Here is a 22,694-nt window from a genome sequence, read left to right as displayed (position 1 = left end):
CGTGCTGCCTTTCTTTGAATTTTTTCGATGTACTCCGTCAGTCCGACCTGGTAAGGATCCCACACCGTGCAGCAGTATTCTAAAGGAGGACGGACAAGTGTAGAGTAGGCAGTCTCCTTAGTAGATCTGTTACATTTTCTAAGTGTCCTGCCAATAAAATGCAGCCCTTGGTTAGCCTTCCCTACAACATTTTCTGTGTGTTCTTTTCAATTTAAGTTGTTTGTAATTGTAATACTTAGGTATTTAGTTGAATTTATGGCTTTTTATTACAAGTTATCTTTGTTTATCCCATGAGGTAATTATTCAAGATTTCATAGTAATAAAATCTGATATGCTTCAGTGGTTCATGGGCATTGCATTGGATAATGTTGTGAAAGCTCACAATATTTCAACAAGACAGCCATTCGTCAGCTTCAGGTCTTTACTGACATGCTGCTGAAGTTGCTCAACAATATGTCACTGCCACACTACAAAATGGCAGACACCGATTGGTGGGGTTATAATGTCATCATAAACAAATCACTGAGGACTTTGACATCCAAAGCCCCCTGTCAGAAAAACAAGCCATGGTCCTTGCATGCACAATACAGGAAATGTGCAGCAACAAATCAGTGTTCAATGTCTGCTTTTATAACGAGCTGAACCTATGTAAAACTTTTAGCTGTATTCCATGGAGGACTTCATCCATAATTTCTACTATTTAACTTTAGCAGTTCAGCGCACAGTATATGCTTATAATTTTAATGTAATGCAACTTTACCTTTTCTGAAGAATATACCCTTAGTGGTATTGAAACCTGGTCGAGGCTTATTGCAGTAAACTTCAAGCAACCAGTTGCTTGCATACATCATTTACTGGGTGTGGAGGTGATGGGGGCAAAAATGTGTTTGTTTTAATGATTGCCACCCCAATTTGCGTATCATACCTGGAGCACACTCTCCTCTATTTTGAGATAATACAAAATGAGCTGGACTTCTTTGAACTTTTTCAGTGTTCTCTGCAAATCCTATCTGAAGCAGATCGCATATCATGCTGCAGCACTCCAGAAGAGGGCAGACAAGCATAGTGTAGGCAGTCTCTTTAGTAGATCTGTTCCATTTTGTAAGTGTTTTGTCAATAAGTCACAGTCTTTTGTTCATTTTCCCCAAGACATTATCGATATGATCATTCCCCTTTAAGTTACTCGTAATTGTAATCCCTAAGTATTTACTTGAATTCACAGGCTTTATCTTTGTGTTATTTATTGTGTAACCAAAATTTAGTAGATTACTTTCAGTTCTCATGTGGATGACTTTTCATTATTTAAAGTGAGTTGTCACTTTTCAAACCCCACATATATCTTGTCTAAATCATACTGCATTTGGTTTTGATCAACTGATGACTTAACAAGATGGTAAATAACAGCATCATTTGCAAACAATTCAAGGGATCTGCTCAGATGGTCTCCTACATCATTTATATACTTTAGGAATAGCAGAGGGCCTATAACACTTCCTTGAGGAATGCCAGATATCACTTCCATTTTACTCGAAGCCTTTCTGTCAGTTACTATGAACTGTGAGCTTTCTATCAGGAAATCACTAGTCCAGTCACACAATGGAGGCAATACTGTGTAGGCACTTAATCTGAGTTATTTGTGAGGCGTGGTGTCAAAAGCCTCCTGGAATTCTAAAGATACGGAATTAATTTCACATCCACTGTTGATAGCACTCATTACTGTGAATCAAGAGTTAGCTGTCTAATGAGAGTGGTATTTTCTTAATCCATATTCACTATTTATCAATAAATAACTTTATTCGAGGTAATTCATAGTATATGTTCCAAAATCCCACAGCAAATTGATTTTAATGTTATGGGTTTGTAAATCAGCAGATTATGCCTATTTCTTTATTATGTATTGGTGTGACCTATGCAACTTTCTGGTCTTTAGGACTGATTTTTTGAAAAGCGAGCAATTGTATACGGTTGCTAAGTAAGGAATTAATGTATTTGCATACTTGGAAAGGAACCTAACTGATATACTATCTGGACCACAGGCCTCACTTTTATTAAGTGATTTAAGGTGCTTCCCAACACCAAGGATATCTACTTCTCAATTTGCCATGGCATTTCCTCATAATATTTGAGTCATGTCTGTCTAGAAAGTGTGTGGAACCAAAAATGCATGTGGCCTCTCCATCCTAGGAGGGAGAGAGGAGAAGGATGAACAAGATGGCCAGCTAGTATGGGCTACCAGAAGTAATTCATTAACACTTCATTGACAACATTAAGTTTTCTTTCATGCCCTGAAGCTGCGAGATGCTACAAGCAAAAGTTCCCACAATTCCAACATGCCAACGCAACCTGTCCTTCAAGACAGAAGCAGTTAATTCCATGAGCTCTGTGCTGAATGCACTATCATGCCACACCATGTATTTAACCAATAGAAAACATAAGAAGCAGGTCACGTTTGTGGTTGCTGGAACATCTTGGAGAGGAGGGCAGAGTGTAGATGCTCTCTTGAGCCTCAGCCTTCAAAAAAAGTGGTTGGTGTGTGCTCTCTGCCTTTGGCCCATTTCACCCTGACCAGCCACCAGCCACACAATCATGAACCACCACCTCCCACATGTCCTATTCCATTTGTTTCATGCTGCACCTTGACAGGCTGCTAAGGTGGGCATTTCTCTGAGTACCAAGAATGCATTAAATTTCAATGAGTTTCATTCTTTAGTTTTGTAAAACCCTCCTCTCAAACCCCCTCTCATATCCTGACCATGCTGCTCCTCTTTCATGCCTGCACAGAGGTGTCCAAGTGTGTCTAAATGTCTGTGGAGCAATGGGAGCCCCTTCTTCCTCAAGATCCACAACCAGAGAATGTAGTTGGATGTTGGGCACTGGGGTCTGGAGCAAATTTGACTTTCTAACTCATCCCAAAAATCCCCTTTTGTTCAGATGGGAACCTTGGGCAGGCCAGTCCATTCCAGGAATGTAACAGTCCACAAACAATTACCTCACAAATGCTGCTTTATGACAGGGTGCTTTGTCGTGCTGATACAAACAATCATTGTCTCTGAACTTTTCTTCTACTGTACGCAGTACACGGCTCTGTAAAATCCTTCAGCATTTAGCATTTTCTTAAGCTCAATAATGGGACGACACCCTAATCACAAGAAACATCCCGATGTCATAACGCTGCCTCCTCCATACTTCTCTGTTGGTCCTACACTTCGTGGTGAGTAACATTCTCCAGTCATTCACCAGACCTAAACTGCTGCATCACATTGCCACTGGGCATACTGTGATCTATAAGTCCAGATCCCTGGTTTACAGTAATGTCACTTTACACACTGTATCAAGTGTTGCTTAGCACTGAGTATAGAAGGGTGTGACTTATCAGGAGCTGCTGAACATTTGTACCCCATTATTTTTAACTCCCTACACACAAGTCATTGTGCTCTGTGCTGCTGGCAGCACTTTGGAACTTACAACCGATTTCTTTGGTTACTTTCATACAGTGTCTTTACAACCACTCTCCACAGTGCTCAAAAGTCCCAATCCATCATTACATGAGGTCTGCCTGGTATTGGCTTAGCTGTGGTTGCTCCTTCACATGTCCACTTAACAAAAACTCACCAGTAGTTGGCTTGGGGGGCATCTTTAGAAGGGTTGAAATGCCCCTAATGGACTTGTAACTCAGGTGATGTCAAATGACTAGTCCATGTTGGAAGTCTCTTGAGATCTCCCCTTGTGAAGAATTCTGCCTCTGATTGTGCTGCAGCACCCAACGGTAAAACAGCTGATCAGCGTAGTTACTCACCAGGTCAGTGACATGTGGAGTTGCTGCCAACATCAGTACTGCTAGCCTTTTGACTTCAAGATTATGGTCCACTTGGTGCCTTATGTAAGAACAGTCAGTACACCATGTGGTGCATTTGCAGCCACAGCCGCAGCTCTGTATAACAATACATGAGTATTTTAGAACAAAGCCAGCAGAAATCACAAGATTGTCATGTAAGTACCAGGAGGAAGGTAATAAGAGCAATAGAGGCAACAGGGAAATAAGTGATCAGCATTCGAGGGATGTTCAAATAAGAAAATTTCATGCTGCTCTGGTCTTGAATCTTGAACACTTGTTTTATCCAGTTCTCTACACTAGTCTATCCTGTGTAACCCTCTGTATTACTACATCTACATACATATTCTGCAGACCACTGAAGTGCATGGCAGAGTGTACTCACCATGCACTACAGGTCAATAGTCCTTCCCATTCTATTCATGTATGTAGTGCCATTATTAGTCTCTAATTAGTGCTATAATTATTCTAGTCCTGTCTTTGCAGCCCCTAGAGGAGTGGTACATTAGGAGGGTGAGGGGTGGTTGTTGCACATTCTAAGATTTTTCACTTAATTCTGGTTATTGTTACTATGTAAGTTAGCTTTTACAAGATAATTGTCAAGCATATGCCAATTCAGCTTTTTCATCCTTTCCTTGGTGCTCTCCTCAAAGCAACCTACATCCATCCAAACCTGCATGCCGTAATCAAGCCTAGGTGACACTCAATTTTTACTCTCACCCTATCCCCATGACCATACTTCTGCTCCATTACCAGACTGCCTACCTGATGTTTTTTAAGTGAGTGACACATGCATGGCCACTGCTCACTGTCCCAAATAAATAATGGCTGAATGTTTGCAACAACTCCTTTGCAGCGTACCACACGAAGCTATTCATATAGCTCCATTGGATCATCTGTCCACCAATCCCAGTTCACTTGTTTACATTTAGTTCTTCTTTTAAGGTTAAGAGTTCTGGCATATGACAACTCTGACTTCAGCAATTGTCTCTAATTTGTCTTTCTGCTGTTTGTGATATGAATTCATTACCTTGTGAGTGTGCCATTTCTAATGTGAGTGAGTTAGGTGAGAGCCTGAATACTACATTATGTGATTATGAACTTAATTTCTTTTCTTCCTTACGCAATTGGAATAAGACAAGTGTCAACTGCCAGTAAGAAATAATGATGTACTCATCTAAGCAAGCAATGGTCTTTTGTTTCCTGTCTGAAATAATGTTAAGAAAAGATATGCTGGCCTCAACTCAAACGCTGGTCCGAACACCATAGTACTTTACCAAGAACAGTACCTTACTGGAGGTGCTGTGCTGCTATCTTCCTCTGATCTTTGAACTACTTAACCAAGTACTCATAAGAAGACCTACAGTTTAATGAAAACTCCAAAGCACAGTTCGACTTGGAATTTATTGTAATAGGTTTAAGGAGCAATATCTGGGAATAAGCATCTGTAGTAATTTAAAGTTGATTGAGTACATAAAACTAGTAATAGAAAGGCAAATGCCAGATGGATTCATTGAAAGAATCCAGAGAATGCGTAGTCCACCCACAAAGGGGGTAGCCCAGAAAACATTGATTCAACCAGTACTGGAGGTCTGCTTGTCAGTTTGGGACCCACAGGCATCTACAAGGGAAGAAGAGTACAAAGGACGGGTAGGTGGCTCTTACCCCTCTTAAAATCTGCCACACACATATCTAATTGTTGTTGTTATGTAGTATTTTGCCTAGTGTCATGTTCATGTCACTGTATGGAGAATTTCTGACACCAATGTTACCTGTCTTGAGCTTGTTCCTACAGTTTGCTGCACCTCCTTTTATCTTTCATGTCATCCAGATATTGAATTATTCTTCTTCCTCATCCTGTATTTCATTTGATTTCTCTCCTATGAAATTTTGTATTTGCCTGTTATGTGTGAGTATGTGTCTGATCCTGTCGGACTTCCTCTCAATAATTATAAACAGAACTGTTTCCTTCTCTACTACTCCTTTCAGTATATAATCATTTGTCATTGATCTGTCTTCTTTATCTTCTCCATCACTGCACTTCAAAACTTTCCAGGTATTTTTTTCTAAACTTTTCTCATGGTCCATGTCTCTGCTCCATACAGTGCAATGCTCCAGATGTAGCAGTTCCTCAGTTTCTTCCTTAATTCCATGCCCAACTTGCTGGTCAGCTGAGTGCTCTTCTTGCTGAATGTGGTTTTAACCACATGAATTCTTGCCCAAATTTCATTTGTGCAGTGGGTATCCTTTGTCAGCAAGCTTTCCAAGTACTTCAGTTGCATCACATTCTCAATTTTCGTCAGTTTTATTGTTCAGTGTTGATTTTCGTCCTGTATTTTCTTATAGTATCCACCAGCTGGTTCATTACATGTTGCATTTGTCTTTGATTTTTGGCTAACACCAGCAGGTCATCTGCATACTTGGTCGTGCTGATGAGTTGTACCACTTGTTGCTGTGGACTTCAGTTCAACGACTGGTTTGATGCAGCGCTCGATGCTACTGTATCCTGTGCAAGTCTCTTCATCTCAAAATAACTGCTGCAACCTACTTACCTCTGAATGTGCTTATTGTATTCATTTCTTGGTCTCCCTCTACAATTTTTACCTCTCACTCTTCTATGTAGTACTAAATTGGTGATTGCTCAATGTCTGAGAAAGTGTGCTATCAACTGATTTCTTCTTCTAGTAAGGTTGTTTCACAGATTTCTTTTCCCACCAATTCTATTTAGTATCTTCTTGTTAATTATGTGGTCTACCCAACTAATTTTCAGCATTCTTCTCTAGAGCCACATTTTATAACTTTCTATTCTCTTCTTGTCTAAACTGTTTATTGTTCATGTTTCGCTTCCATACATTGCTATATTCCAGACAAACACATTTCACAAAAGAGTTCCTAACACTTAAGCCAATAATCAATGTTAACAAATTGCTCTTATTCAGAAATGTTTTTCTTCCCATTGCCAGTCTACATTTTATATCCTGTCTACTTCAGCCATCATCACTTATTTTACTGCCAAATATCTACAATATCTACTACTTAAATGTCTCTTTTCCTAATCTAATCATCTGAGCATCACCTGATTTAATTTGACTAGATTCCATGATTCTTTTTCTTGCTTATGCTGATGTTCATCTTGTATCTTCCTTTCAAGACGCTAAACTGCTCTTCTAATTCTTTTCTTCGCTCTGACAGAATTACAAAGTCATCAGGAAACCTCAAACTTTTTATTTCTTCTCCCTGAATGTTAATTACTTCACCAAATTTTTCTTTTGTTCCCTTTGCTACTAGTCAGTAATGTAGAAATTGAATAACATAGGGGACAGGTCACAATCCTGTCTCATTCCCTTCTCAACCAGTGCCTCCCTTTCATGCCCCTCAACTCTTACAACTGCCTTCTGGTTTCTCTGTAAGTTATAAATAGCCTTTTGCACCCTGTATTTTACCTGTGCTACCTTCAGAATTTCAAAGAGAGTGTTCCAGTCAGCACAGTCACAAACTTTTTCTATGTCCACAAATGCTATAATTGTAGGTACACCTTTCCTTAACCTATCTTTTAAGGGAAGTTGTACGATCTGTATTGCATCATAGATTCTTACATTTCTCCGTACTCTAAACTGATCTTCTCCACAGTTGGCTTCTAACAGTTTGTGCATTCTTCTGGAAGGAATTCATGTTAATATTTTGGAACCATGACTTATTAAACTGATAGCATGGTAATATTCACACCTGTCTGCACCTGCTCTCTTTGGAATTGGAATTATTATATTCTTTTTTCAGTCTGAGGGTATTTCTCTTGCCTCATACATCTTGCGCATCAGATGGACGAATTTTGTTATAGCTGGCTCTCCCGAGGTTATCAGTAGTTTTCATGGAACGTGGTCAACTCCCGGGGCTTTGTTTTGACTTAGGTCTATCAGTGCTCTGTCTAATTCTTCTCAATCTCATCTTTATCTATGTTCTCTTTCATTTTTATAATATTGCTCTCAATTACATCTCTCGTGTATAAGCCCTCTATATACTTCTCCCACCTTCCAGCTTTCCCTTCTTTGCTAGAACTGGTTTCACATCTGGTCCCTTGATATTCATGCAGCTGCTTCTCTTTTCTCCAACTGCATTTTTAATTTTCCTGTATGCGATAATCTATCTTTCCACTTGTGCTACATGCTTCTAAATTCTTCCATTTATTCTTTACACATTTCTGCTTAGCCATATTGAATTTCTTGTGTGTGTGTGTGCCCTGAAATGAGGTCCATCCTTCATGAAATCCTCCCCACTCCAGCAAGAGTGTCTTTCCGCCGTCCACCTAACCTTCGTAACCTCTTGGTTCATCCCTATGAAATCCCCAAACCACCTTCCCTACCCTCTGGCTCCTACCCTTGTAACCGCCTCCGGTGTAAAACCTGTCCCATGCACCCTCCCACTAACACCTACTCCAGTCCTGTAACCCGGTGCACGGCCAGCACATCTTGGCACAGTGTTACACCGTCCGGGTTATCGGGATACTTCCCACTAACACCAACCTGTCAGAACTCCGGAGATGGGAACTTGCCCTTCAGTTTATCCTCTCTTCCCATTACCCACCAGGCCTAAACCTCCGTTAGTTTCAAGTTGCTGCCGCTCATACCTCACCTGTCATTCAACAACATCTTTGCTCTGTACTTCTGCCTCGACTGACATCTCTGCCCAAACTGTTTGCCTTTACAAATGTCTGCTTGTGTCTGTGTATGTGCGGATGGATATGTGTGTGTGTGTGTGTGTGTGTGTGCGCGCGAGTGTATACCTGTCCTTTTTCCCCCCCTAAGGTAAGTCTTTCCGCTCCCGGGATTGGAATGACTCCTTACCCTCTCCCTTAAAACCCACATCCTTTCGTCTTTCCCTCTCCTTCCCTCTTTCCTGATGAAGCAAAAGCTTGAATTTTGTGTGTATGTTTGCGTATCTATCAACATGCCAGCGCTTTCATTTGGTAAGTTACATCATCTTTGTTTTAGATGTATTTTTCCCACGTGGAATGTTTCCCCCAATTTTTATAAAAAATATGTTGTGACTTACCAAATGGGAACGCGCTGGTAAGTAGACACAATAAAAAACACACAAACACACACACAAATGTCAAGCTTTCACAACCCACAGTTGCTTCATCAGGAAAGAGGAAAGGAGAGGGAAATACGAAAGGATGTGGATTTTACGGGAGAGGGTAAGGAGTCATTCCAATCCCGGCAGCGGAAAGACTTGCCTTAGGGGGAAAAAGGGACAGGTATACACTCGCGCGCACACAGACACATATCCATCTGCACATATACAGACACAAGCAGACGTATGTAAAGGCAAAGAGTTTGGGCAGAGATGTCAGTCGAGGCGGAAGTACAGAGCCAAAGATGTTGTTGAGAGACAAATGACATACGATGGGCGGCAACTTGAAATTAGCAGAGGTTGAGGCCAGGTGGGTAACAGGAAGGGAGGATATACTGAAGGGCAAGTTCCCATCTCCAGAGTTCTGGTAGGTTGGTGTCAGTGGGAAGTATTCAGATAACCCGGAAGGTGTAACACTGTGCCAAGATGTGCTGGCTGTGCACCAAGGCAGGTTTAGCCACAGGGTGATCCTCATTGCCAACAAACACTGTCTGCCTGTGTCCATTCATGTAATGGACAGTTTGTTGCTGGTCATTCCCACATAGAAAGCTTCACAGTGTAGGCAGGTCAGTTGGTAAATCACGTGGGTGCTTTCACACGTGGCTCTGCCTTTGATCGTGTACACCTTCTGGGTTAGAGGACTGGAGTAGGTGGTGGTGGGAGGGTGCATGGGAGAGGTTTTACACCGGGGGCGGTTACAAGGGTAGGAGCCAGAGGGTAGGGAAGGTGGTTTGGGGATTTCATAGGGATGAACCAAGAGGTTACGAAGATTAGGTGGACGGCGGAAAGACACTCTTGGTGGAGTGGGGAGGATTTCATGAAGGATGGATCTCATTTCAAGGCAGGATTTGAGGAAGTCGTATCCCTGCTGGAGAGCCACATTCAGAGTCTGATCCAGTTCCGGAAAGTATCCTGTCACAAGTGGGGCACTTTTGGGGTTCTTCTGTGGGAGGTTCTCGGTTTGAGGGGATGAGGAAGTGGCTCTGGTTATTTGGTTCTGTACCAGGTCGGGAGGGTAGTTGCGGGATGCGAAAGCTATTTTCAGGTTGTTGGTGTAATGGTTCAGGGATTCGGGATTGGAGCAGATTCGTTTGCCACGAAGACCTAAGCTGTAGGGAAGAGACCGTTTGATATGGAATGGGTGGCAGCTGTCATAATGGAGGTACTATTGCTTGTTGGTGGGTTTGAGGTGAACGGATGTGTGAAGCTTGCCATTGGACAGATGGAGGTCAACGTCGAGGAAAGTGGCATGGGATTTGGAGTAGGACCAGGTGAATCTGATGGAACCAAAGGAGTTGAGGTTGGAGAGGAAATTCTGGAGTTCTTCTTCACTGTGAGTCCAGATCATGAAGATGTCATCAATAAATCTGTACCAAACTTTGGGTTGGCAGGCCTGGGTAACCAAGAAGGCTTCCTCTAAGCGGCCCATAAATAAGTTGGTGTACGAGGGGGCCATCCTGGTACCCATAGCTGTTCCCTTTAATTGTTGGTATGTCTGGCCTTCGAAAGTGAAGAAGTTGTGAGTTAGGCTGAAGCTGGCTAGGGTGATGAGGAAAGAGGTTTTAGGTAGGGTGGCAGGTGATCAGCGTGAAAGGAAGTGCTCCATCGCAGGGAGGCCCTGGACGTGCGGGATATTTGTGTATAGGGTTAAAATGGTACAAATGGCTCTGAGCACTATGCGACTTAACTTCTGAGGTCACCAGTCACCTAGAACGTAGAACTAATTAAACCTAACTAACCTGACGACGTCACACACATCCATGCCTGAGGCAGGGTTCAAACCTGCGACTGTAGCGGTCGCTCGGTTCCAGACTGTAGTGCCTAGAACCGCACGGCCGTGTATAGGGAAGTGGCATCAATGGTTACAAGGATGGTTTCCAGGGATAAAAGATTGGGTAAGGATTCGAGGGGTTTGAGAAAGTGGTTGGTTTCTTTGATGAAGGATGGGAAACTGCATATAATGGGTTGAAGGTGTTGATCTACATAGGCAGAGAAATGTTCTGAGGGGGCTTGGTAACCAGCTACAATGGGGCGGCCGGGTTGTTTGGGTTTGTGAATTTTAGGAAGTGGATAGAAGTTAGGGGTGCGGGGTGTCGGTGGGGTCAGGAGGTTGGTGGAGTCAGGTGAAAGATTTTGTAGGGGGCCTAAGATTCTGAGGATTCCTTGAAGCTCTGCCTGCACATCAGTAATGGGATTACCTTGGCAAACTTTGTATGTAGTGTGGTCTGAAAGCTGACGCAGTGCGTCAGCCACATACTCCCGACGATCAAGTACCACGGTCGTGGAACCCTTGTCAGCTGAAAGAATGACGATGGATCGCTCAGCTTTCAGATCACGGATAGCCTGGGCTTCAGCAGTGGTGATGTTGGGAGTAGGATTAAAGTTTTTCAAGAAAGATTGAGAGGCAAGGCAGGAAGTGAGAAATTCCTGGAAGGTTTGGAGAGGGTGATTTTGAGGAAGAGGAGCTGGGTTCTGCTGTGATGGAGGGCGGAACTGTTCCAGGCGGGGTACAATTTGGATAGTGTCTTGGGGAGTTGGATCATTGGGAGTAGGATTAGGATTATTTTTCTTCATGGCAAAGTGATATTTCCAGCAGAGACTACGAGTGTAGAACAGTAAATCTTTGACGAAGGCTGTTTGGTTGAATCTGGGAGTGGGGCTGAAGGTGAGGCCTTTGGATAGGACAAAGGTTTCGGATTGGGAGAGAGGTTTGGAGGAAAGGTTAACTTCTGAATTGGGGTGTTGTAGTTCCAGGTTGTGTTGACTAGAATTTAGAGGTTTTGGGGGGAGTGGAGCTGGAAGTGGGAGATTGCGTAGATGGAGAGACTGGGTCTGTGTGCAATGAGGGGAGGTTGAGGTTTGTTGGAAAGCTTGTGGTGGGTGAGTGAGTTGCCTTTCCGGAGGTGGGAAACCAGGAGATTGGCTAGTTTTTTGAGGTGGAGGGTGGCATGCTGTTCTAATTTGTGGTTGCCCTGTAGGAGGATGCTCTGAACAGCCGGTGTGAATGTGGGAGAGGAAAGATTGAGGACTTTGATTAGGGATAGGAGTTGACGGGTGTGTTCATTGGCTGAGTTGATGTGTAGGTGAAGGATTAGGCGGGTGAGGGCTATGGATTGTTCAGTTTAGAACTGGTATAGGAACTGATGGAAAGAAGGGTTACAGCCAGAGATGGTAACTTTAAATGTGAGGACTTTGGGGGTAATTCCAAATGTCAGACAAGCCTGAGTGAATAAGATATGGAAGTGTAATCTGGCTAGGGCAAAGGCATGTTTGCGGAGGGAATGTAAATAAAACTTAATGGGGTCTTTGTGGGGATGTTGTGAAGGTGACATGGTATTAGAAGGTGGAAAGTGTAACATGAGGCTAAAGTGAAAATAAAAATATATGGGGAGAGATAAATGTGAAGTAGAAAGCAACTGGAGTTCTGGTGTGAAAAAAGTCGAAAAAGTGTTGGTTTAAGCTGAGGGTTGGGAAGGTGGTTTGGGGATTTCATAGGGATGAACCAAGAGGTTACGAAGGTTGGGTGGATGGCGGAAAGACACTCTTGGTGGAGTGGGGAGAATTTCATGAAGGATGGATCTCATTTCAGGGCAGGATTTGAGGAAGTTGTATTCCTGCTGGAGAGCCACATTCAGAGTCTGATCCAGTCCTGGTTGCTCAATATACAGGTTGAATAACATCGGGTATAGGCTACACCCCTGTCTAACTCCTTTCCCAACAACTGCTACTCTTTCATGTTCCTCGACTCTTATAACTGCCATCTGGTTTCTGTACAAATTGTAAATAGCCTTTCGCTTCCTGTATTTTACCCCTGCTACCTTCAGAATTTGAAAGAGAGTATTCCAGTCAACATTGTCAAAAGCTTTCTCTAAGTTTACAAATGCTAGAAACGTAGGTTTGCCTTTCCTTAACCTATCTTCTAAGATAAGTCATAGGGTCAGTATTGCCTCATGTGTTCCAACATTTCTACGGCATCTAAACTGATCTTCCCCGAGGCTGGCTTCTACTAGTTTTTCCATTCGTCTGTAAAGAATTCGCATTAGTATTTTGCAGCAGTGACTTATTAAACTGATAGTTTCATAATTTTCACATCTGTCAACACCTGCTTTCTTTGGGACTGGAATTATTATATTCTTCTTGAAGTCTGAGGGTATTTCGCCTGTCTCATACATCTTTCTCTCCAGATGGTAGAGTATTGTCAGGGCTGGCTCTCCCAAGGCTGTCAGTAGTTCTAATGGAATTTTGTCTACTCCCGGGGCCTTGTTTTGACTGGTTATAATTAGAGACCAGATTAAATACACCACAAAAACTTTAAAATATGCATGAAAATGGGTGAAAAGTGTTGAAATATGCAAGATCAAATAATTAAAAAACATGGTAGTTTCTGCAAGCATTATATCTCAAACTCAAACCTTTGCATGTCAATTATGATGAAGAGTGCCAGCCATGCGGAAAATCAATACATTTAGAATGCTGACATCATTTTCTGAATACTTCCTGGGCGAGTGTAGGAATGGGGTTTTTTCTAAAAATTTGCAAAATGGGGAGACATTCCATGTTTCACGAATTGTTACTTGTTTGCTATTGTTGCCAGTAACAAGCAGATGCGATGTGAGTGAGTCACAGCGAAACAGTTGATATGTATAGGATGAACTTCGAGATATATTGCACGCAGAAGGACACGCTCAAAAACTCCATAACATTTTATTTAAAAAACAACAAATAATCATGAATTTTTTTGAACAGCATTAACTTTTAATTAATAATCATTTACAAATTATTTTACATTTTTCTACTATTGTAAACATAAACAACCAAAAACTGTTCCAAATGTTTGCTGGAAAGATTGTTTCTTCAATCAATCAAAACATTTTTATAAGCAGAAAAGGACCATTCTACTTCAACAGAGTTAACTGGGCAGTATTTGAATTTGGGTGCTATGTTGGCAATTACTGTTTCTGGTAAAAGTTCACCTGCCCCTCTAATAAAACTATCAATTTGGCACAAGGGTTCAAAGCCTAGGTTATTGGTTATAATGTTTTCTAACTTTTCTTTAAGTTTTCTTGGGAATGCCTCCAGCAATGAGGAGTTCACTAGAATAATTTTTTTATTAACTGAAAAGATCCATTCAACGTTAAACCTTGAGTTTCAAGCTTTTTAATACTTGCAGATATATGGGAAAAATGAGTGCTAATCACAGCAATGTCTTTTTTGATACCGGAATAATTAAAAACTTCCTTGCACTGACAAACTGCCAAAGCCTCTGCACTCTCGAAGTCATTTACTTCCCCTGTAATGGCCTCGAAATGTTCAGTGTAAAACAACACAGCTTCAACCCACATACCACAACAAGTTACCACTGCTTTGGGAGGTAAAACTTATTTAGTAGTTTTTCTTTGCAGGTCTTGATGCAAGCAGGAGCCCTTAGAAACACTTTATTTGTGGATGAAATCAGTTTATTTACATTCACAAACATGGAACATACTTCTCCAGCAAGGTGATGTACTCCATGAGCAAAGCACATCACCTGAATCAAATTGAGGATTAAACACTCGGAGGGCTTTTTGTGCTTTGATGATATAGGGAGCAGCATCTGAAATGAACACAAACACCCTTTCATCTGCGGAAGATTCCGGAAACATTTTTCTAATACCCTCAGTCCCAAATCTGGTGATCGTAGAATGATTTACTTTTTCAAGTTCTTTTCAGGCTGCTAAATAGGAAGGAGAAGGCTCTTCTTTTAAAGCACCAAAAATTAAATTTGCAGTGTATTGGACACATGTGTCTGTAGTTTCTTCCACTGAAATCCAGATAATGCTGTCCTAGAGTTCTTTGCACATTTCTTCCAAAACATTTATGTAAATTGTTGGTATGTAATTTTTATGCAATGTTGATTCATCTAGTATATTTTGATGTAAGCAGTATTTTCACAGCGTTTGTATGTTTGTGAAGAGTGAAGAGGAATATCGCTTGCAATGGATGCTTCACATAGATCCATGTTAAACCGACTTTTTTGATTACATTTGGAAAATCCCTGCTACTGCAACTTGCTGTTGTCAGAAGTTGTCGTTGTGGTCCTTTCTTCTACATTCATATGATATGAAGACATGTCTTGACATGCTGGTCTATTTGAAACTTTTTTTTGCACAAAATGGTTTTCTCATAATCCCGACAATATAAAACAAATCGGTCATACGTAAATGTTCCAGGATGGTCAGCTATCCATGAAATAACATTTCATTTTTTGGATACACTAAACACTACACATCGTAAACATTCTCAACTGTGTACAAGTAAATAGAAAGCTAACTGAAACATTGGACGTGCGACTGAAGTCTTGCTTACTTTAATTTAATTGTTGCTGATGCGTACAATATGACAACAGAGGGGATTAATCGCACAGGTGCAGGCATAGGAGCATTGACTCTGCCTCTGTTCCTCATCTGTAATGATTTCGCTAGGCACTGGCCTCTCGATTAGTGACAGCACGCGTTTCTAGGTTGCAGTCAATCTGTGAGACATCAAAACTAGATCGAGCTATAGACCGCCCATCAAAATTTTTAAAATATTGAAAACACAGAGCAAAAATATGTATCGTCACTAGTTTTAGTTAAAATATGCAGTAACAAGTTAAAAGGAACCAAATGTGCAAATTCATGTGCAACTGCAAATGCATGTAATCCGGTCTCTAGTTACGATTATTGATGTCAATCAGGATTACTGCAGGTGGTGCTCTGTTTTATTTCTAGTTCAGAGTCCTAATTGTTAGTATCAAGATTACTGATACAATTGTGAATAAATAGCTCCTGTAGATTTTTTGTGTATTTCATGACTTGTTAACGTTTTTGTTGGATTCTTGCTGTATGTAATATAAAAGAAAACTGTATGATTTGAGATCACCAAGTCAAAAAGCATGAAAAGAATGGCCATATTAATACTCATTCAGAGTAATATTAATTACTAAGTAAGTCATATCTTTATTGTGAAAACACTTTAGGATTAAAGGTAACCACTCAGTGTAAGGCAGAAGTGTTGAGTTGTCGATAGGCAGACACAAAAGAAGGAAAACTTGCTAGCTTTTGGAGTTATCCTTTGATGACCAAGAGTAAAATACACAAACACACGCACTCTTACACACATTCATACACATGCCTATGTACCCACATGGTGCCAGCTAGACTGACAGTGCCAATGCTATTTTGCACCAGGGGACTGGCTGTGGTGGTGATAGTATTCGGTAGAGTGGGTACAGGGAGAGGCAGGCAGGAGACAGGAAGAGGGGCTGGGATGGGTGGCTAGCAACTTGGAAGGAGGTGACCAGATTGCCATCTAGGAATGCGGGGGGGAAGGTTGCCAGGTATATGGATTGGCCCGATTATAACTGTTGGTAGGAAGCGACGCATGCTGGAGGTGACACAGGGATGTGATTCGGAAGAGGGTGACAGGACAGAGGAAGGTCGGATGGAGTGTGTGGGGATAGTGGGTTACCTGAGATTGAAGTCAGGACAATTACAGGATCAGAGGATGTGTTGTAAGGATAACTCCCATCTGTGCAGTTCAGAGAAGCTTATGACAGAGGAAAGGTTCCAGATGGCTCAGGTGGTGAAGCAGCCATTGAAATTGAGCATGTTGTGCCTTACTCCTTTGACAAGGTAAAGTAATATACATAAACAGAAACAGATACTCACACACATGCCTATGTCCCCACATTGTGCCAGCTAGACTGACAATACCAGTGCTATTTTGTGCCAGAGGGGCTTGTTGTGGTGGGGATAGTATTGGGTGGGGCGGATACGGGGAGAGGGACGCAGAATGCAGGAAGTGGACCACAGGAAGGGCGAACTGTTGGATAGAGTTTGTGGGGATAGTGGGTTACCCGAGATTAAAGTCAGGATGATTACAGCAGCAGAGGATGTGTTGTAAGGATTACTCCCATCTGTGGATTCGGGGAAGCTGGTGGTGGGGGGAAGGTTCCAGGTGGCTTGGGTTGTGAAACAGCCATTGAAATTGAGCATGTTGTGCCACTGGTTGTTCAGCTATGTTATTGACAATAGTTTGGCAGTGGCCATTCATCCTGATGAACGATTGGTTGGTATTCATCGCAACATATAAGGCTGTGCAGAGCTTGCAGCAGAGTTGATATATGACATAGCTGCTTTCATAGGTGGTCTGGCCTCAGATGGTGAGGATAAGTGCTTGACAGGATTGGAGTAGGAGGTGCTTGGTAAGGGTGGATTGGGCAGATGGCAGATCTTGCACTTTTGTCTGCCACAGGGATATGATCCCTGTGGTAAAGGCTTCAGAGTGGAAGTGGCATAGGAATGGACTAAGATGTTGTGTAGGTTGAACACACTTTAGGAAGTGTGGGTGGATTTTGGTAGGATGTTCCCAGCTTCAGGACAGAGTGAGCGATAATCAAAGTCCTTGTGAAGGATATGATTCAGTTGTTCCATTGGGTGATGAGGGGGCACTCCTTTCTGGCTGGTTCTTGGTGGTGATGGTGGGAGGCCTTGGGGCATGTAAGGATATGGCATGGGAAATCTGTTTGTGAACTAGGTTTGGGGGTATTGCCTGTCTAAAGACCTTTGTGAGGCCTTAAACGTACTGGGCAAAAGAGTTCTTGTCTCTACCGATGTGTTGTCCACAGTTGGGTGGGCTGTATGGAATGGATTTTTGTGGTATGGAAGGTTTGGCAGTTATCAAAATACAAGAATTGTTGGTGGTTAATGGGTTTAATGTGAACAAAGTGGTGGATGGACCCATCAGAAAGGTGGAAGTCAAAATTCAGAAAAATGGCCCATTGGAGATGAGGAGGACCAGATGAAGCAGATGGGAGAAATATTGTTGAGGTTGTGACGGAATGTGGATAGGGTGTCATGGCCCTGAGTCCAGATTATGAAGATATCATCAATGAATCTGAGCCAAGCTAGGGATTGCAAGTTTTGGGACACTAGGAAGATGGGGATGGTAGAAAGTTGGTGAAGGAAGTGGTTAGTATTGTTAATGTGGGAGGCTAGGTTTCAGGCAAGTGGTTGGAGGTACTGGTCAACAACAAGAGCAGAAATTCTTCCAGAGGGATCACAATAGCCAGATACAATGGGAAATCCAGAATTGTAGATTTTGTGGATTATATGCAAGCTTGGTGTCTGGGGTGTTGTCACGATGAGATGGAAGATGATTTTAGGTGTGCAGATATGCTCCATAAAAGGAAGAAGATGCCTGAATAAAGTTTGATACTGCAGTCTCCCCTTCAGACAAAAAACATACAAAATTTGTTCAATGCAAATAAAATACTTGTATTCTTGTTCATTCCACTTCCACCACAGAATACAATTGTGCTTCGTTAAACAAGAACTGGGCCCGGAGCAACATCCCTGTAACCAAAAAGCAATTGCACTTAATCCTCATGTCCAGTTTTCTTGTACGGCATCACAGACTTGATGAAATATCTAAAGTACATGTATGAAGGGCTGTTTAAAGAACATTTTTCTGCACAAGCAACTTATTATCTCCCCCCCCCCCCCCCCCCCTCCCTTCTCTCACATTTACAATCATGCACTTTCATCTGTTTCAGTTTCCACTATACATACAAATCTTGCACTTGGGTGCTCCTCTCAGCTTGGTGCCCCAAGCATCTGCTATTAGTTGTGATATATCCTCTCTAGAATTCTTGTAGTTGTGGTGCCTCTCTCAGTTTGGCACCCCCAGCCCCAGTTTGTGTCACTTGTGTCTTAAACTGGTCCTTTCTCTATGGTGTTTGTAACATAATTGTTAGACATTTTCTGAGTAGAGATTAAATATTTTAACAATTTACAGGAGTTTTGAACAAGTTTTCCTTAAGTAACTGAGTTTACGGAGACAGCAGGTTTGCAAATGACGTCATAGGACCTGCTAGTGTGTTTACAGAGCTCTTTTTTTACCTCTAATGGTGTGTAATTATCTTAAACATATAAACTGTACAGTGAGTAAGTTACCTTTCCCCCTTCCATTATTCCTACTGCATCATTTTATTAATGTACAATTCTAATAAAATAATGTCACATAATGAGCCAATTAATTACAAACACACCGAGTGTCTGGTGCAGTTCTACAGTGCTTTGCAGGCCCAGCAACAGCCACACACTCACTGACACTCCTGCCTACCTTGTTGAGGGTGCTGACGAGCTTGCGGATGATATTGCAGTCCTGCGGGTTCTCCAAACTGTGCAGCTGCCTGTGGGCAAGGTCGCTCAGCTGGGTGGCCTCATGTTCCCACCACACCTCGTAGTTGCCCACTCCAGCCTGGTCATCAATGTCTGACTGTAAGGACCTGTCCTAGAGAGACAGTTAGTTTAAATGTCAATTAACAGTTCACCAAATGATCTGAGCTGGAGAATATGGAAAAAATTAATGGTGTACAAAAAACACACATAAGGAACAGGAGGTATCAAAGTAGTTTTGGAATATGTACAAATAGCTGCTACATGAATCTGGTCACTGTCCTACCTGTTACAAACTAAGATATCATTATTGGGCCTCAAAACATCAACCTCAGCTACACACGATAAGTCATAAATGAGGAAAAATACAAGATGAAGCAGCTAAAACCCACCATACAAAACATACACGAAAGTAGAAAATATACCAAGATATGGTTTTCACTAAGTTATAGCAAATGGTGTGGTGAATTTTCTGACATACAAAAGAAATTTTTAATGTTTATTACTGCCAAATTATGACACTAACTTAGTTATTTTTAAATGGATCTATATATCTTTTTCTGTGGCTTCAAAGGGTATTTCAAACCCATAGTGTGTGGAACTTAGTAGCAAGATAACAGCATCTGCCGTACTGTTCCAAAAGTAAGTAATCTCTTAACTTGGTTATGGTTCGAGTGTATATCATTATGAAAGTCATATCAGGTGCACAAAATGTTGCTCAATTTCTTCTGGATCTGTTAAGAAGTGTAGTTATCTGGATGAAACAGGAAGTAATGTTGGTACCACACATGGATTGCCTTATCTCAGTTGTGATGTTTCCTAGTAACTTCTGTTGGGGACTACATAGCCAGATAGATTTAAAATTCCTATCAGTAAAACAGGGACCAATGATATGATTCCTATAAAGTTTGCACAGCATACTGGGTGACCAAGGTAACTGCTTATCCATTTCTTTCAACCAGTGCGGATTTTCAAGTAGACAGATAGTGCATATTGTGAAAATCTATTTGCTCATGTTTTGTAAATGATGCTTCATCCATAAAGAAAATCTTACACAGAAACACTGCATTCATAGATTCCAGAACAGTCACATAAACTGTTGATGGAATGAAAGGTGGAAATGGTAAAATGGGACGGGATGAGCTATTCGTAGAACACTCCTTTTGACTAATTCCTCTCATCCGCTAGAGCTTCCAAATGGTGACGTGTTGCTTTTGTGTTACTGCAATTACAATGTAAATTCCTTTTCTCTCATGTATTACTATTCTTTCTTCAAGGATGGAAATATGAAGAGTAAAATGCGATTCCTGAATTTATCATTATGTTTGCAAATGAAGATTGTGTGGGACTGGCACAATCAGGACACATTTCAGTACAGGATAGCACCACTGCTCTAACAGTTTGACGACACTGATCATAAACAAAAACTGTATCCACATTTTCAACTGTCGTCTGTATTGTGAAAATCCGAATATCTCCCCAAACAAGCTGTCCTGTTGTTATAACTGTTCAACAAAGGCTAATGGGCTTCACGCATACTAGTGAACACACAAACTGTAGTCGGTTTATGTGTTGAAAGAATGGGCAGTCTCACACTACACGCAGTTCGAGTAGTGAACAGAGCGTGGTTGATGGCTCTAGAGACAATGCCATTTACAATGTGGAAGAAGTTGAGCAGTCTGCCACTTTGTCCTCATACCTCTTGCACGCACACAAGAACCTCTAAAAGTTCCCTTCAGATTACCCAACAAATAGCTGTAATAACATAAATTGCTTGAAGACCAGTCTAACTTAGAATATGTTTTGTTCTTAAAATATTTGACAAAGAGAAAAAAATTTTTTTTGAAAAATTATAGCTCTTCCTACCTCACCATAAAGTGTATCAAACTGCAAGCATTGATCATTGATAACACATGCAAGGCAGGTCTGCATATCTTCTTCAGCTTGTTTAAGGTATGTGTGGATACACATGCTATTTTTCTTAAATGGGCTATTCATGCATGTATTTCTTAGTGAGGAGAAGTAGCAGCTAAAATATTTCAGGAACAGTATATTTTTACATCTAGTTGAAGTGGTCTTTAAGCAGTTTATGTTGTTATAGCTATCATTTTAAAATGGGATTATAAGCCATAATCACAACTGTGATGCATAAATAATGTAATAATATTCTTCCTTTTATTATTCCTAAACTTGGGAGCAGCCAAATATGGTTACTGGAAGTGGCAAGATACACAGGTATCCTACATGAAGTTTATTGCTGTTAGCCACTAGAGTATTTAATGTAAGTGTTTAAGCCTGTTTTGACGTACAGGTTTGCCTACGCTCTAATATATTGTTTATAGAAATGTGCTCGAGTGGCCTCTCTGCCAGTAAAAAGGCAAATGTGAACAACTTCGCACACTCTCCATGTAAAATGTAGGGTTACTGCCCATCTCCAATCTATAGAGCAATTCCAATTTATTAGTAATCGGAAACATTTAGATAATGATAAGCTCTGCATATTAATTTAAATCTATCAGATTACCTCCCGTGTCAATCTCTTCACCTCCAGAGCAGCAATGACAACCACAACCTCAAATCATTTGTTGTATATACTCTAATCTCTGTTTGCCTGTGCAATTCTTGCCCTCTACAGTCCCTGCAGTTAAATGGAAATTATTTCCTGATGTTTTAACAGAGTTGTTTCCCACATATATCTCTCCTTGTCAGTTCACCTACTGTCTTATCTGTGCACTTCATTTTCAGCATCCTCAGTCCAGAGTATAAAACGCAAGCCAAAGGCCTTTTCTTGACAACACAAGCAAGACAATTCTGCAATCTAGAGCAGTGTGTTGCTTTATGCTATGTCAACAGGTGGTGTGTTTGCACATGTCACAAGTGTTGTTGCTCTACAGTGCCACTTTGAAAGCGATCACAGCAGTAAAGTCACAGCAGTCTTTGGACTTACATAGACTGGGCATACTGCATAAGGGGAACATAACAATACTGTTGTACACAAAATACTTATATTGTGTATTTTGTGATGGCAGTACCACACAGCTCGTAAGCATTTGAGAAAACATCATTGTTCCACCACCAAGAGATCATTATCAGTTATTCTGTATATCAAGGGAGATAACTCATGAAATGCAGTTCATATGTAACTGTCAATACAATGCAGTTTGATGAAGTGTTTCTGTTACCTTGTACAACATTCAGTCAATTCATATTAGCTATACACCATATGGAACTATTGTTTTATCACTTAGTGTATTAATTTTCACTGTGTGTGCATGTTATCATCAATAAGATACTGTGTATGTAACTATGTTCCTACATATTGTCAGCCGACGTATTATAGTTTACTATGGTTAATGTTTCCTGTAAGGAATCAGAACCTAACTGTGAGCATATGTACAGATTACTTTAAGTCAGTAACGTACCATGCATAAAAATGTACTTTCTTGTACTCCACTTACATTAAAACAAAAGAGTGTTGTTTCCCTCGAAGGTCACAGTGTAAGAAAAACATTATGCACACAAAATGTAAGGAG

At 41.2% G+C, this 22,694-nt stretch overlaps 1 long non-coding RNA gene across 1 annotated transcript in view; it reads left to right on the top strand.

Annotated features, from left to right (window-relative positions):
• LOC124719067 overlaps positions 1-20,240 on the top strand; it is a 57,161-nt gene extending 36,921 nt beyond the window's left edge. The window contains exon 3 of the long non-coding RNA XR_007005978.1: positions 19,066-20,240. This is a non-coding gene — a long non-coding RNA (uncharacterized LOC124719067). The remainder of the gene's footprint in view (positions 1-19,065) is intronic.
• Positions 20,241-22,694: the final 2,454 nt, after the last annotated feature.

This window comes from Schistocerca piceifrons, chromosome 10 (assembly GCF_021461385.2).
Source record: "Schistocerca piceifrons isolate TAMUIC-IGC-003096 chromosome 10, iqSchPice1.1, whole genome shotgun sequence".
In the NCBI taxonomy this organism is placed as follows: Eukaryota; Metazoa; Arthropoda; class Insecta; order Orthoptera; family Acrididae; genus Schistocerca; species Schistocerca piceifrons.
The sequence above is the reverse complement of the archived record's forward strand: the minus strand, read 5'-3'. Positions and strand labels throughout refer to the sequence as shown.